Here is an 18,414-nt window from a genome sequence, read left to right as displayed (position 1 = left end):
CAATAACGCGCACTACTAAGTCACGCAATGTCGTACTAAGTAACGCCCGTAACCGACTAATTACGGAGATGTTTATACGATATTAAACGGCGATTCGAAACGCTTGTTGCAGCGCTTAGCAACAAGTATACTAGCACACGGGAATGGTATGATTGCGTGCGTGCGTGTGTGCGTGGTTTTGGTAACGCGCACAGATTTCGCGATAACTCCCGGCAACAATCGCGAGTTTACGAGGCGTTAATTGTCGTTGAACTGTTTGTCACGTTCAATTAGCAGCCTCGTTAACTCGCTGTTACCGGGGAACCCATCTTCACTCGAACTCCGTAATAATGCGCCTCATATCCCCCTATGACTTCATCCAAACACCTGATTTGATGATGTCACAGGGGGATCTTGGACAGCCATCTTTTCTTGACGAGTTTTTGATCATATTACTATAAGTATCGATTTGATGACGTCATTTCGGGATGCAGAAGAGAATCATTTTTGCTGTTTATTACCTATTTTAACGCTTACTATTTGTGTTTGTATATAGCCCTATATTACTTATCATTCTGCTTGTTTTTCACCGACCCCCTTTGACCCCTGTGGATAATGTACTTAAGGGAAGTCGTTGCCATTTCGAACAGTTCGCAATATCGATTAAACAGAAGTTCGAATTCGCCGAATTAACAACAGTTTGAGCTGATCTACTACTCTCTGTGTAGGAGAGAGCCTAATTATTTAAACAGCCTACTCGAGAAATATCGATTACAAGTTTAATCTCAAGTACCAAACAACTGCTCGGTGTCTATTGACATTTTCACCAATTCGGCAATAAATACAACAACAATTCTACTCTCACCGGGACAAAGCGCGCGAATTCGAACTATAGTTGCGATATCGAGCCGCTAGGTGGCAGCAGTACTGTTCCCTTAATAATCCTGCGGGCTTGTACTTATTTGTAAACAATTAAAAAAGAAACTACGCAACTTTTGGTTTTTTTTTAAGATTCATCCATGTTTATTTAATTAGATTATCAAACGGCCCTTTTTACTTATTCTGTTCTTATCATCATTTTGCCTCGTCTGTTGGTAGATGGCGCTATTATAACGCATTTCCTTAACCCAGAAACAAAACTAAAAACTGAACAAAAAATATATAACACATTCAAGATATTCGTGTTAGGAAAAAAACAGTTTTTTCGCCTAACATTATGGTTATTAACTATTTTATTATCTTTTTGCTTATCGTGTTCGTAGTTCGTAGAAGGAAAATCCAGCAAAATGATTCTCTCTGTGGCTGTTTACGTGTGTTTGAGCTCGAGGATATGCGAAATTATTCGTCTTACGTTTTGAGCTTCCGCGGCTAAATCGTCATCACCAGCGAAACCGTAAAATGACGATTAGATAATCTAGTTCCATTGCTCTGATGATTCTGAAATTAAGTCAAAATCTCAAAACGTTAGAACGATAACATTTTTTCCACACATCGATGCGTAGGTTTAGTCTATCGAGTTTGAGGTGTATTATTTACTCCCGGTGCTATATCGGTATCGGTGTCGCGGACCGTATGTTTGTTCTATCGGCGACTTTATCGTTTAAGTACATGAGTAAATTCATGTTCGATCCCTCATCACTATATGTACAAACACATACACATATATAACACTCAGACAACCCAGACCACTTACTCGTAGATCGATCGATAAACCAATAGTCCGAGATACAACGAAAAAAAATTATCGAGCGTCACAAATTTTAAAGCGCCTCCTCGACCGACGAAAAATGAAAAACTGCGGCTAAATTCTAAAAAACCGAAAACGACTTAAGTTATTCCAAGTAAATCGACCACCGTAATCTATAATTCGTGACTTCAAAAAATGGTAGCATCTTACGTGATGGGACACGAACTGTTCAAGATTATTTTCTCGATTCGGTTTCTTTGCGAGGCTTGAAATTTGATATCATCTTTTTTTTTCAAACGAATGAAATTCATGTCAACATTTCTCGAGCGACGAATTTATTTTCGAGTGCTTCTTAAGGTTGTTAAACACGCTGCATAGTAGATATATTCCAGCTAATGTCTCGAAACCTCATCATTAAAACTCACGAATTCCCAACCTCGAAACGTCTCAAGTTCTGTAACTATTTCAAGCGGGTAGAATTATATAGAATTATATAGAATTAGGTCTAGGAAGCAATTTCTCAATTCGAAGCCAAACGATGCCAAGTACTACCGCGGAACTATCGAAATCGTATAGGAAAATGCCATAGCTTCGCGTTAGTTTTACGATAGTTTCCGGCTTCGTCGCGTATCGGAAGAGAAAGTCGATTTGAAGTTTTATCCACGAATGATGACATTAGAATCGCTGTAACAAAAACCGTTTTTTTTTCAAATCGCTATCGACCTTTACGAAGCTCCGTGACCGATCTTTTTTTGAAATAAGCATCGTTTTTCATTTTGTTCGTTTTTAAAACTGTGGATAGAAAATGATTCTTATATAATGTGTTAATCATCGTAGCTCCGCGCGTGTTTGATGCGCCGTGGTGACTACGATTATTCCATGTCAATCGGGACCCGATTTCGCAGTTGCGGGCTCGAGCTGATCGATTCCCAGTTGAAAGCGGTCCATTTTCTCGACGAGTTTTTTTAAAAGCTCGAGTTTACAATTCGAACTCACAACCGTGGAATCGGGTCGCGGACTATAAAATGTGCTGTAAATGTAATAATCTTTTCTAATCGAATGTTTGAAATATTTTATTTCCGTTTTGATTTGGGGCCACCATGAAGAGCAGCGGTATTTATATATACATATATAAGCTGACACGTTTGCGTCGTCTGTTGAAAATGTGTTGTCGGTTGCAAACACGAAACATTAGGAGATTTTTTTTTCGAGATGGGCGAAATTGATGAGTTACCTGGTGTCAGCAACGGCCATTGATTTGAACCGCTGATTGTGGGGAGGGTCGTATAGGGGGTAGGGGAAACTAAGAATTTCAACTGTACTCCGCTGTTATTGGCTAAATCGGGTTAACAGGGTAATAAAACACTGGGCCCAGTTCCACGTTGTTGCGAGTTTAGCGTCGAGAATTAACTCATTGAAAATGAACTCGTTGTAACTCTGATGATTCAACGCTTAACTCGCCACCGAAGAACTGAATCCAGTGTCTTGTATTTTTTTTGTACGAAGAAAAATCGCATCTCATTATAAGGAATAACATATCACTGAAATAGGCCGAGGGTCGGGTTTCTAGGGGGCAGCAGCAGGAGTCAGAGGGGGTCGGCGAGAGCGCGGGGGTTATCGTGCGGTCAAAAATGGTCAATTTTTTTTAAACTCGTGAATATTGCTATAGGACCTACTCGCTGGGGTTGGATGCTACTATATGGTGGTTCGCGTATCCGAAAGCGATGATACGGATACTCTGCGTGCGCGTGTGTGCTCTCTATCTCTCCCCGTGTGTTGCGCACGCAACTCGCCGCGATCCGGGGTCTGATACGAAACAGCGTATACAGACTGGTACGAAAAGCATTTATATATAAACAAGAAAATCTATTTTTTACGTTTATCACATTTTTTTGTTTCTCTGAGTTGGAAGAAATCTCTTGTGTATGTACCTATTATTATTATTATTATTATTATTATTATTATTATTGATTATAATTTTATTGAATGATTAATACGATTATGATGATGATGATGATTTTTTTGGTATAGCTTATTATTTTTTTTGTACGGCGAATCAGACAGCGCCGTGGCGGACCGGAAAGGTGCTGCCTTATATGTAACTAATAACGATGTTGATGATGATGATGATGATGATGATGTATAGAATACTGATGTATACGAAAATCATGTTTATATATGAAAAAAAGATTTAGAATAATTAAAAAAATTAACCGAATAGCTCTGTATAATAATAGTTTAAAAAAGAGAATTACGAAACGAATATTTGCTTTTTATAAGTGTACCGGACGTTTCGGGGGAGTATCCCCGAAACCGATAACAAAACGAATTGATATGCCGATACGAAAAAAAATTAATTAATTAATTAAAAAAAAAACAAACGATTTCAATAAAGTTAAAAGTGCGTTAAAATATAAAACGAGGTTTTATTGTTTTGTTTATTCGTTTCGTTGCCGCTTTTTGTTTTCTGCTTTGGAGGACGTTTGTTTTTTTCCCGTCTCGTGGAGTCTGGTTCGAGAGTCCAGTTGGAGTCATAAACTTTTGAATCCAAATCTCAACGATTTCATTGTACAACAACTGTTCCCTGGATCCTCGACTGCTGCAGAATATCCACTATCACCACTCGCCCTATTTGCTGCTGCTGCTGAATGGACGCACCGGAACCTGACCTATCGTCCAACCCCCTAAAATCCCCTCTTCCGGCCCGAGGACTTTCCAAAAAAGGATTCTACGTGATGAGGGTACCACATGAATAAATGATTTAATCCTGATCCTGATCTGTCCTCCGGATTTAATCCTGGACATCAGTCGGAGTTGTCCGGATTAAATCCAATCTCGCAGTCGGAGGCTCCAGTATTCACCCAGCAGTCGGAGACGCCCGGATTTAACCTAAGTTTGCAATCGGAGGCGCCCGGATCTAACCAAAGATCGATTCCCTGACCACATAGCATATTTCTAAACAAGATGAGTGAAGAAATCTCTGAAATCCACTCAAGTTTCATAGACTGAGCTCATTATCGCAATGGGCTAAATCTAGACCTATCTCTTTAAACCAAGAGCTCGATTTTACAGATTTGAAAATATGAGGATCAATCCGACTTAAGTTGTTAGATTAGCTAGCAGAATTCGACATTCGTCGAACGAGCGACATATTTTACAACAGACCGTGAAGCTGTTATTACCAGACCTTGGAATATTTCATGAATAATATTACTCCAAGGACAGACGAACGATCTATACATTTATTAAACGAAGAATGACTGGAATTGTCTAGATGTTGATCTTAATTTCAATCTTAACTCAATTGTAAAGGAATTGAGTTAAGTGCCAAGCTAAAGCTGGCTCAAGTTCAAGCTCAATCACATTCCAGTAACCCCATTTATCGGTACAACCTTTAGGGGGCATGAATTCTGTGGAGCAGGTGTTGGCAAATTAAGTATTATATTATATAAATCTTCTACATATAGATAGGTATATATTGATGAATATATATTATTATTATTACCGACATTATTATTATTAGGACTATTATTGAAATCGTGCGCATATGTATGTATGGATCTAGTCAGTATAAGGTTAAGATATAGCTGTCCTATGCGCCTGCCTGCCTGCCTGCCTGTCGGTATAATCGCTTGTTGCTATCTAACGCAAGATGTTACCTCGTAAACCGTCACGGAGAATTGTTGAACAGATGTTGCCGCGCTCTCGCAAATCGGGCTTTATCGGCGATGTATTGATCTTTACATCGAAGAAATCATATAATCACAATATATCGTATTCATTCTCGATAAAACGGTAAGGATTATTATTAGTGACGGATTAACATCGCAGTGAACCAGTCAAACAGCGGGACACCAGTCGAGGCTTGGACTTGAGACCGGTCTGAGCCCAATTTGGTTCTGTAACCAATCAATCAAATTAAGACCAGTCTAAGTTCATTTTGGTTTGATAACAGATCTAACACCTTAAGACCAGTCTAAGTTCATTTTGGTTTGATAACAGATCTAACACCTTCAGACCAGTCTCAGCTCTTTTTTGGTTCTGAAATCGATCTAACAACTTAAGACCAATCTAAGCACAATTTGGTTCTATAACCAATTTAAGAACTTAAGACCAATCTAAGCTCATTTTGGTTGTATAATCAATTTATGAACTTAAGACCAGTCTAAGCTGATTTTGGTTGTATAACCAATTTATGAACTTAAGACCCAGTCTAAGCTCATTTTAGTTCTATAACCAGTATAACAACTAAAGACCAGTCTAAGCTCATTTTAGTTCTATAACCAGTATAACAACTAAAGACCAGTCTAAGCTCATTTTAGTTCTATAACCAGTATAACAACTAAAGACCAGTCTAAGCTCATTTTAGTTCTATAACCAGTATAACAACTCAAGACCAGTCTAAGCTCATTTTAGTTAACCAACCAAGAAATCAAGACCAGTTTAAACATCAGTTTAGTTCTATCTATATGTATGACAACATGATCTTAAGACCACTTTTGGATCACGGCTGTGCAACTGGAGCCAGTTGAATGCAGCCAGGACTTTTATGACCATCTTGGTTTATTGATCATTAACTTCAGAATTGTCTTTGAAATTCAAGACTTGAGCAGTACAGTGGGTACAAGTTAAGGACACACGTGATTAAATTCTCATGATATATTTGTGAAGTTTTGGGATTCGAACATGATTGTACTGCACGAACCCCGGCTACCCTCTACTGAACGGGAAATGTTCCCTTCTTAGTGTCACTAATAACCAGAAAGTTTCTGAACTGTTTCATGTGGAATTAAAAGTATTTCAGATGCACGGCATTTGCATGACATTTGAGAATCAAAATGTTTGTAGGTCACCTCTGACCGACGAGAGGAGCACTCGAATATCGACCAATCATCGACTGAGAATCAATCAGAAACCTATCCATCCCAGCGAGCGGCGAATCGAGATGTTTCCTTTAATGAATTGTTCTTACGGGAAGTACCGATTTCCCGGGCTCGAATCATTATCAATATGTATATCGGCTAGGTCATCTCTCGATCAAATATGTTAAACACTTTAGATACTTTATAGATATGCCTGGTTTGAGGGCAGCCAGAAGACTTCATCTGATTTTCGCGGCCCAGTTTTCGCGATTTGAAGTGGTTTTCATGATGTTTACCCAAGAGTCGGTTGTGACTCATTGAAGCCAGCAGCTGCCCCTAAGTGTACACGACTAACATACTTTTATGCATATATATATATCATCAGGCTGTGTTTTACGTGGTTTTGGAAGGTGACATTTTTTCTGATATTTGAATTCATTACATATGTATTTAAATGTCTACGTAATTCCACAAAATCTGAACCAAGTTCCGCAGTCCAGGACACAGAAGTTCCACAGTTCAAGACCCAGTTCCAAGTTCAACAATTCAGGGAGGATTTAGTTCCACAGTTACTAGGTCCACAGTTCCACAGTTCAGGATTCGGTTCTGCAGTTACTGGATCCAGTTCCACAGATCTTGACTCAGATTCACATAGTTATGAACCCAGTTCCACAGTTCAGGACCCGTTCCACAGTTCAAGATTTAATTCCGCGGTACAGGACTGAGATCCACAGTTCTGAACCCAGTTCCACAGTTCAGGACCCAGTTCCACAGTTATGTACACAGTTCCACCTTTCAGGACCCAGTTTCACTGTTCTGAACCCAGTTCCGCAGTTCAAGATCCGGTTCCACAGTACAGGACTCAGATCCACAGTTCTGAACCCAGTTCCACAGTTATGAACCCAGTTCCACAGTTCTGAATCCAGTTCCACAGCTCTGAACCCAGTTCCACAATTCATGGCTCAGTTCCACATTTCTGGGCCGAGTTGCAGATCCACATTCTGATGCGTATCTGAGTACTTCCTGTTGGAAAGGATTATTTCGCAATGTGGTCCAGTGTAAATTAGTTGTAATACACGTCGTATTTTCACCTGTCACCGAGACGCGCCGCTGTGATTTGAGGAATCTACACGTATCTCTCGAATTCTGTTTACAATAGTTTTATTTATCACCTGATAATATTTCAATACATATATACAATACAAATAATGCAATCTGTAGTGTAATCTGCGGGTATGTATTGTTCGTTAGAGATATCTAGAGGCCTCGGTCTCGTTGACCTCCAGATTCCCAGTTTCCTTTAACACCTGTGGCCTAAGACGTCCACAGGCCCAGCCTATATTAGTTAGGTGTGAATGAGGGGTAGTTGCCTGGTAGAAACCCGGGGTTCGACCGATAATCGAAGGCCATGTTCTCCCTTTGGGAAAAACTCACGTATGGGGAGACCCTAGTCTCCCATAACAGGGGTAGGGGAGTCGGTAGGAGGATAAACTCAAACAAACAACTAGTTTCTAGATAGTTCAGATTGATATTTCATTACTTACAGGGCCCGGTTCCACAGTTAGGAGTTAAGAGTTAACTCTGAGTTAGTTCACCAAAGTTCGTTAATTTTCAATGTTTTAACTTAAGAGAATTAATGAATTTAACTCACAACTGTGGAACTGGACCCAGATTATTGCCATGCACTTTTTATATGGCATTTATATAAATGTTTATCTATTTCTATGTTTTCATGCACGGAACACGGGTTTACTGATAATGATACTTGTAGCCTTTGGGAGCTTATTCACACAGCTGTGGGTGAAAACCAGAGCGTATGGTAAAATCGCCATCCCGATCGTAAAATCTTTCCCAGAGCAGGGGTTCGAAATGCGACTGAAACATGGGACCTCCAGCATACCAGATGATCAGGGAGGATTAACCTTTCATACTAACCTCTAGACCATAGAAGCATTTAGTCAGCTTGTCTGGTCAGTGTTAGTGACCATTGATATATGGTGACCAGTCAGGTATAGGCCTAATCATTCAGACCCATTGCCAGGAATTATACCTTCGATTATGTCTTGCAGAAGAACAGAAAGAAACGCATAACAGGAGGCGTTTAGACTTTCTTTGATAAATCATGATAAATTTCCGAAACAGCTTCCCGAACATGCCCTCTAACCGTATGGATTAGTTGAATCAAAGGTGAATTGAATTCTGATGTAAATGAATTGAAGACTCGTGAAATGCAATTGTAGAATATTCATCACTTTCATATTGAACATACATTCACGAATACAGCTGCATCTAATAATCAGATTGATAAGTATACATTTAAGGGCTGATGGTGCTGAGAGACCGCACGGCTGAACCGCCTCCGCACAAATCAGATTTGCAGCAACCACCACCACGATCACGAGATTTGTATCAATTCATTACGCAGTCATCTTCGGGAATACTGCTCAATATAGGAATATTGCTCAAGGAAACATTCTGGTTTCCAGATGATGACTATTAGAATATAGCTGAAACGGTAAAATAAACTACTCGCTCAATGAAAATGTTCGGCCAGTTTCACGTCGGGTGCGAACTCACCCCCCTCCCTCCACGAAAGATAAGGCCCGCAATTTTAACAATGAAAAAAATGTCCCTAAGAAAAACTGGTCGATCTATTTGCTACTCTGCACCCGGCGATCGTAAAGTGTCATATTGTAAAGTACTGTAATAACAGGTCATTTTCATATTTTTTTCTGATCGGAGTACCAGATATTAAAACCAAAACTTCGAGCTGACCTCGCATCAAAACTTCGAGCCCTCGCCGCTGACGTCGTTATAAGGTCCACTGGAAGTTTATTTCGCACTTTAGAGGGCCCTGGCTACGCGCCTAGGTACCAACAGCAATTCAACCAAAAAAGATGGAGTCAAACCTTATTGCGAAACTACGCTAGTTCTACGTGTATTAGTAATATATTATCGTGACCAAAACGTAGAGTGACTCAAAACAAGTCATAGTTTCACGATACAAATTAGTCAGTTTAAAACGTATATCGCTTTGTCGCCGAACAAAGCCTTTTGTCTTAAAGCATCTACGAGTAGTCGTGATTATGGAGAGAGACGCCGCGGCGGAGGGTTAACACTATGTAGCTGGTTTCCAGGAGAGCTGAGCCTAGCCGCGGGGCCCGATCGAGTACGTTTTTTACGCTATAATCCCCGGTGAAATCGCTCGCAGCCACGCGCACGCGCACGCGCACTGGAGATGCTGGCGCTTAGGATGCAGATGTAGACCACGGGTGGTATATAACATCGTCACAACACAAATTAATTAAATTTCCCCAGTCGACATGGCCTATCCCCGACCCATTCTATCCCTACGCTACTGAGATCGGCACTTTTTCGATGAAAGACTTTCGAAGATCAAAGGAACGAAAAGCAAAATACTCTATGTAATTAATCATGGATATGCTGAACTGGTAGTTTGATAATGGTAAAATGTTTGATTGGATTGTACATCTCCACGTGCGTGCGTGTGAGATTTATTCACAGACTAGCGGGTAAGACTAATACCGGGATCTGGACTGGGTTAAACGCGTTCCAGTCCGAAGGTCGTACCAAATTTACTGGTTTTAAAATTGGACGAAAATTAAACAAGATTTACGACGAAGATAAAGCTTTATCGATGGTTAAAGTTGTCATTGTTTCCGAGTCGAAAAGTTTATGACAGCGAATCGGCGCGTAACTAACATATTCCAAGCGACATTCGACATTACGACATACGACTATCAGTTCTATTGGACCGAAACTGGAGACGAGTTCGAGGACAAAGCACCTCGATCAGACAATGAAAATAGTACAGACATAATTGGTGCCCGAGGCCGCGCGTGGGATTTAAACAGTATTTGAAACTGTTGCAGCCAAGGCAGGCGATCTGTCGAGAGAAAATGCGGATACATTGTCCTTTCCGTCACCCAGAGAACACCGAGATAACGTGGAAAAACTTATATCTTTTTTTTTGAGTATTTGATAATTTCGATTTGAATGTAAAGAATTTATCCTTGCATACATGATATACAAGTGAAAATGTTAAACTGTTGTCCTTGTAGAAATCAAATGAGGAGAGAGGAGAAAGAGGGGTAGAGGGAGAGGAGAGAGAGGGAAAGAAGAGAGAGGGAGAGGGAAGAGAGGAGAGAGAGGGTCAGGAGAGGGAAGGAAGGAGACAGAAAGAGGGAAAGAAGAGAGGGTGAGGAGGGAGAGGAGAGAGAGAGAGGAGAGCGAGAAGGAGTGAGAGCTCTGTGATCTTCCTGGAATTGTTGTAACATATGGTGCCAGTGTCGCATTATGTCGTGTATTATATGAATGTACTGTATCGGCCTATACGCGTCCTTTATTGAGGATTATAGAGTTTAATGCATTGTTTAAATACGCGAGAAATAGTATTACATATCCGATGCGGCGAGGAGGTTGAGGGGGTGAGGAGCGTATAGTCTACAGGTGTCCCTCTGTTAGGGTTCAGGTGTCTCGAGGTGTGGTTTGTTACGAAATACAGCAATAAGAAATACAAAGAAGGTTTTACAAAGTCAACTCCGCTCTGTCGTGATGAGTGTAGCGGGATGGAAGCGACATTGCCATTTTTATTATCTTGAAATAAGGATTGACCCTGTTGTTTATTTGATTGGAAGATTTGGTCTGATTTGTTTTGATTCGGTGTCCCTATAAACCCTATAAACACACCTGGCGGGAGCGAAACAGAGGATTTGATGATTTTGAAATCGGAAATCGAAGTACAGATATTGTTGTGTGATCGGTGGTCAATTTCACAGAATTAATTGTTCAAATCGAAGCACATAATTAGGAAATTCGGTTCTGGTTCATTCAAGCAGTATTCTAACGGCAAGCGACTGATTGAGGATGTGACAATGATAGGGTATACTGTGCATTATTTTCTACACCCCCCCCCCCCCCTTGTGAATACCTCTGATTTGGGAGGCGCGTCTGAAGGGGTTAGCGCTGTCCGATATCCGGGGACAATAAGTCACACGATAACCGTGTGTAGAATGTGAGAACAAGTTGAATTTCGATGTAACACATGTTTGTTTAAATAACTCTGGTGCGCATTGTTTTAGTGCAATTCTATTGTATTTCAGCGTTGAGTTTATATCGATCGCTCATCGAACGGCCACTTTCAATGAGCTTATTTCTACAACATAGCTTTATCAGATATCTCCTGGTGCAAACAAGGGATTATCAACTACGAATTATCAACAGTTTGATTGACTCAGAATTTTACAAATTATATTGTATAGCACCAGCAATGCTGTTGTTACGTTTATTTGTATATTTGTAGTTATTGCCGCCTGAGTCTACTCTTACAATGCTAAACTAACAGTCACCCCAGATGCAATTCAAGACTTAAAAGTCAAAATTTGTCTTAATTCTGAAGACTTGTCATGATTTATGACATTGGTAATGCATTAGAACCAAATTGAGTTTAGACTCAAGATAGATTGGCCGTGGAACCAAAATGTGCTTTGACGGGTCTTAAGTTGTTGAATTGGTTGAAGAACCAAAAGGAGCTTAAACTGGTCTTAAGTTGTTAGATTGGTTATAGAACCAAGATGAGCTCAGACTGGTCTAAAATTGCTAGATTGGTTATAGAATAAGTTGGCCTTTGATTGGTCTTATATCCAAGCCATTTCTATGCAACCTGGCCCAGGAGATAAAAAGCACATGAAAATCTGCGGCATTAGTAGTTTTAATTGCAAATGACGTAAAAAACTTTAGAATTCTAGATGAAAAGATAGAAACGGGAAACTTTCGAATATCGTATCAAAACAACAGAAACACGAGACAGAAAACATGTCGCCCAGACTGTTATTGAATTACATAAATACGTCAGAAATTCCAACAGGCTACTTTTTATCAACGGAGCAAATCAAATGTCGAAATAAAAACCCAGTAAACCGTTCCGCTACTTTACAAAACGGCACGAATCTATTTCTACCGCAATTCAAAAACTCTGAGGCCGGTTGCACATAAGACCAGTCTAAGACCAATTTAGTTCTATAGCCAAACTAACGACTGAAGACCAGTCTTGAGATTTAAGACCGCTTCTGGACTTATGACACGACTGTGCAACTGGTCCATCTAGTAATTAAAAAGCGAGGCGATGGTACATTTCGCCGGTCTGTCTGTAAGAATGTATCGGTTCTTTATACCGTGTAGTGAAATTGTCGGCGAGCGTAGTAGAATATTAAAACGCTAGTGAATTTTAATAATATAATTGCCTTTACACATGTGACCACGATCGCTTATTATCGATCCATTCATATGTAAATTACGTCAATTATTATGCAAATGAGCCGAACACGTGTTGCTGTCAGTGCGTATACTCGACGACTCGACTAGCATCGTCTCGCATGCTGCGGTCTGTGTTCGTCCGCATCACTAGTTCTAGAGCCAGCGTTTACTTAATGCCTCAATGGCTGGTTCACCAGCCCAACCGTCCAGATGCATTTTAGTTAATGCCTCACTGACTGGAGCGACCGTCCATGTTTGTTTTGTTGACCTCCTGGTCAGAGCGCCGTGCACCATTTGCCAAGAAGTGACCTAGCATGAATTGATGCGCATTGTTTCGAAAAGGCACCGCTAGCCTTCCGTGAATATGAGCCGTTTCGGCCGATCGGATGGGAACGATGGGGGGGGGTGCAGGGTTGATACGTGTACATACATGATGGAGTCCCCACAAAAAAAAAAACGAAAATCTAGTCTGACAATGTTCATTGAGCAGTACTGATTGTGTCCTCATCATAACCATTGATAAAATACTCTGATAACCATTCGTAAAAAACTACATTCGATTATAACCATCGATGAAATGCCCCGAGTTTGTGTTGTTAAGATGATATAAAATCCCTGCACACGAATAACAAAAAGAGTCTGAAATGTTTTATTGAGCCAGTGTAGTTTTTTCAACGTTTCGACTTTATTCTGATAATCATCTTCAGGAATAGTACAGGGTCCAGTTCCACAGTTCTGAGTTAAGATTTGACCCTGGGTTAAAACATTGAAAATGAACTAACTTTAACTCAGAGTCAACTCTAACTCACAACTGTGGAACTGGGTCCCGATGTCCACATTATAACCATCGATGAAACACTCGGAGTTCGCGTTGTAAAGATAATATAAAATCCCTGCACTCTAAGAATAAGAAGAGTCCGAAATGTTTCCTTGAGCTAATAGTTTATTCAAAGTTTCAACAATCTTCCTCATGTATTGTTTCTATACTCGTCAGCAGGAATATTGATGTTTCCTCATAATAACTATTACATAATGAAACACTCTGAGTCTAAAGATGATCTGAAATCCCTGCATACTAAGAATAAAAAGAGTCTGAAATGTTTCCTTTATCTAGTAGTTTATTCAACGTTTCGACTTATTGCTAACTGTCATTCATCTTCGGGAATACTGAAATATTGATATAGTATATACTTTTATCCTAACACTAATACTAAATATCAGGATGTAGTCGAAATGTTGAAATGAAATGAACTACCCTAGCTCAAAGAAACTTCAAAAGATATAAATCGGAATTACGTTTCGCTGGATACGAGAACTATGTCAATATGACATAGTTAAATACAGAATCATAATCTGATAATAATTCTGAATACGAAATATTTCAACTAAATCGCTAATTACTGATCATGATAATGATGATAATAATAGATATAATAATAATTATCTAATAATACGTTTATGGTCTGTGTGCGATTGTATGTAGCTGTAGCTCTTGTTATTAGCGGAAGATATTGATCTTAAATGTGGCACATTCATAATTAAGCGCAAATCGGTCGTTACTCCGTCAAATTGGCCATTAAAGAATTACTACAATCAACGGCGTTTCGTCATCTTCCACACACACGGAATTTTCTTTTCATTATCCCGGAGCCCTCCGCCGTCGTCGCCGTCGCCGCCGGGATAGACAACACCCCCCGGGGTGTCTGACTGATTTACGCCCCGGAGATGTTACATAGCCGAACAGCTTGAGGTTGGTGTAAACTCCTCGAGGCTGCGAATGTCGCGTTAATTTAAAACTCGAATCGACAGTTAGAACGGATCGGATTCGCCACATAAGAATCACACTACGAAATTACTAGAATAATTTCATTTCAAAAGTAGAAATAATTCGGCTAGTATGTGACCGTACTGAAATTTTTCAAATTATCCAAATCACGATTTGAAGACATGGAAACATATCGTTAGAATTGATTTAGTTCATAAAATGGAGTCTCTTTTCTCCGTTGCATCTTGAGTAAAAGACGATTTTTTGTCAATTTTTAAAAACAGCGTTGCATGGATAGGAAAAACGATCGTTCATTCAGACTGAGTATATTCTAAAAAGCAGGTTAATGGAATGAAAAATAGACATTCAATAGAAGACGAATCCAATATATTTTTGCTATTTCAACATGAAAAAAGAAGACGTTCTAACAATCCATCAATACAACGTAAAATGGATATAAAAACGATGGTTCATCCAGACTGCACAATTTCACTGGTTATATTGAGATTTATGAGTTTTAACAAGAACTGTATTTACCATTATATGTGAATATATATATAAGAAAAATAAAGGTTACAGCAAATGAAAATTATACATTAGTAGAACGGTGATCAAAGTCCCACAATCAGAAAGCCGAAAAGTTGAAATATCAAAATGTCAAAATCTAATGCAAAATTTAATATAGAATCCGAATTTTCGATTTCCATCCACTAAAGACCATTTTGAATTAAATTTCACGGAATTTCAGTGCAGAAACCGAAAATTCGGATTTCATTTTTTGATATTTGATTTTTTCACGTCTTTTTGATTGTGGGACTTATTATTATTCATTTGCAACACAGTACGAAGTTCTACCTCATCTTAAGTAAAACCTGCCTGGTGTATTCTACTTTTGAAGCCGAATCAAGTCATCATTGTGCTAATTTGTGATTAAACAATGATGTGATTATAATTCAGCTGGACTGCGTGTAGACACACTACCGACCGGAACACAATCGATACGGATCATCGTCAGTCAATATTTATACATTATCTCCTATATACACTGGTTCCATCATCGCTAACATGTCCGGCACCTGTGAACCTGAAGGTCTCAGAGTAAATTCGCTCTATTGTCCATTAATTGACCCCGGTCACCGGCGTAAACATCGCTCCCCATTCTGATCATGGACGTTTGTCTTTATAGTTCACTTCCGGTGATCTATTGTCGGCCATGTTTGTTTTTCATTTATAACTAGGTTGCGATGAACTTTCCGCTGACGGCGTTTGTATAATGTTATGGTGGCTAAATACAAGAGACTGGGAATTTGATCCTCAGAGTCTTTTTCAAAATTGGACTTCGCGTTAACTGTATTTTTTTCACGGTACGTTATGTCGCAACTGGTTTAAACGATAACGGTTCTTATTATTGAAATTAACGCCATTTGGTTGTGATGTATTTGAGCGTTGTTACTGGCGACAGATGTCACCGTCAAGTTCCCCCCTTCTCTCTGAAAAAATATATGTATATATACCACGAAAAGCTGATCCGATAAAACATGATATCGCATTAATGATCATTATACGATTGTCTGTGTTGAACTGTTGTAAGCCGGTGCTCCGGTAACTGCGCGTCGTAAAGCAGTAGATTCTCTATCTCCCAACTAGACGTACTGACTAAGGGGGGTGGTCTTACAGACCCTGAGGGGATAACAATATCACGACAATATGACAATGAACCACATCTAAGCCTACTGGTGTCTGTAGTAATTAGCGATTTTGAACGGAGTTTATCTAGCATTTGTGCCGCACAAAAGAGCTTACGAAATCTGTATGAATTTAGGGATTCGAACCCGCAGAACGACAAGCTATTAATTCTTCATAAATACGGGTAAATATGGCAAAATATGCATGCATTATAAGATATTCACAAATTCGGGATTCGAACCTGCAGTAAAATGCACTATTTAATCTTACACAGGTTCGGGATGATCAAACTAATCCACAAGATCGAATTCAGGACTCGAACCCACTGTCACTACCTCACCTCGTCTCTATAATCGCGTGCTTTAATACGGTGCCTTCAAACGACTTGCACTTCATGGCGGTTGCATATTGTAAAATCACAGTGAAATATGACCGTTATAAAAGGGTATTAAGTATCGCCTGCTGGGAGAATATGAGAGTACGGGAGAGAGAGAACCGCTCTATGCCACTTTTACTACTTTTGGTCTTTTGTTTTTGTTGATCTTACAAAGGCGTTTGATACGATGCGGTCGAGTATTTCAGTCGCATTACTTGACTACAACACTTTGACTACACAGCATTAGTAGTTTTTTTGTTGTCGAGAAATAGTCCTTTTCCTGAAAGTACATTAAAACGTTCTGTATTATGCTGTGTGTACAGATTCACTGATGTACCGATTTAAAAGCAAAATTCATATTATTCAAAATTTGAAAACTTAAATCAGGGTATACAACGCTTCGAACTCATGAGAAAGTGTACATAATACGCGTGTTGAAATAGAACCTCCGACATATAAAGAGTAAAAATCCGAAATGTACACATTTTGACTGGCCACAACATTTCGACTGGCCACTGACGATGGGAGTGACTAGTCGAAATGTTGCAGCTAATAGAAATTCAAAATTAGCAGATTTCGGAATTGGTCGTTTTTTATTGTGGGATTCTGCTGCTGTTTCAAAGTCTCTCTCGAGAAAGACCATTTTTCAGGCGCTAGGGCTATATCTCAATTTCCATTCTCGTTTGAGATGTATATTCTTCTACGTATATAACGTTCAAATTCCACAGTATCTGACTCCTTCCAGCTCCAAGTTCCTCAATATCTGACCCCTTCCAGCTCCCAGTTCCACAGTATCTGACCCCTTCCAGCTCCCAGTTCCACAGTATCTGACCCCTTCCAGCTCCCAGTTCCACAGTATCTGCCCCCTTCCAGCTCCCAGTTCCACAGTATCTGACCCCTTCCAGCTCCAAGTTCCTCAATATCTAACCCCTTCCAGCTCCCAGTTCCACAGTATCTGACCCCTTCCAGCTCCCAGTTCCACAGTATCTGACCCCTTCCAGCTCCCAGTTCCACAGTATCTGACCCCTTCCAGCTCCCAGTTCCACAGTATCTGACCCCTTCCAGCTCCCAGTTCCACAGTATCTGACCCCTTCCAGCTCCCAGTTCCACAGTATCTGACCCCTTCCAGCTCCCAGTTCCACAGTATCTGACCCCTTCCAGCTCCCAGTTCCACAGTATCTGACCCCTTCCAGCTCCCAGTTCCACAGTATTTGACCCCTTCCAGCTCCCAGTTCCACAGTATCTGACCCCTTCAAGCTCCTAGTTCCACGGTATCTGACCCATTCCTTCCAGCTCCCAGTTCCATGGTATCTGACCCCTTCAAGCTCTTAGTTCCACAATATCTGACCCCTTTCAGCTTCCAGTTCCAAAGTTTTAATTCCACTATCTAAGTCAAAGCGATGAAAACGAATAAATTTAAGGTCAACTTAAATCGAAAACTGTGGAACTTTTGAGCCAACAAGTTCTAGTAAATATCCGGCAGATTTCCGTACGCAAGCACTACAGAACCAGTTCCGCAGTTGATAGCTCAGTTTGCCTGCAGACATTTTCAATATTCTGAGTCAAGTTTAACCCAGTACTACTAGGACAGTTTCCCTGTTGAAAAGATTAACCTTTCAGTAATAATCCGATAATGTTACAATATGAACACATTCTTTGTTTCAATTTCAAAATAGTATTTCATAATTACGATTGTAAGGCAGTAGTTGATGCTGTAAGGAATTCACGTCGCTTGCTGATAATGATTAGTTGTGTGGGTCTCTGTGTACGTGTGTACGGTGTA

This window comes from Tubulanus polymorphus, chromosome 9 (genome assembly GCF_964204645.1).
Source record: "Tubulanus polymorphus chromosome 9, tnTubPoly1.2, whole genome shotgun sequence".
Lineage (NCBI taxonomy): Eukaryota > Metazoa > Nemertea > Palaeonemertea > Tubulaniformes > Tubulanidae > Tubulanus > Tubulanus polymorphus.
The sequence above is the reverse complement of the archived record's forward strand: the minus strand, read 5'-3'. Positions refer to the sequence as shown.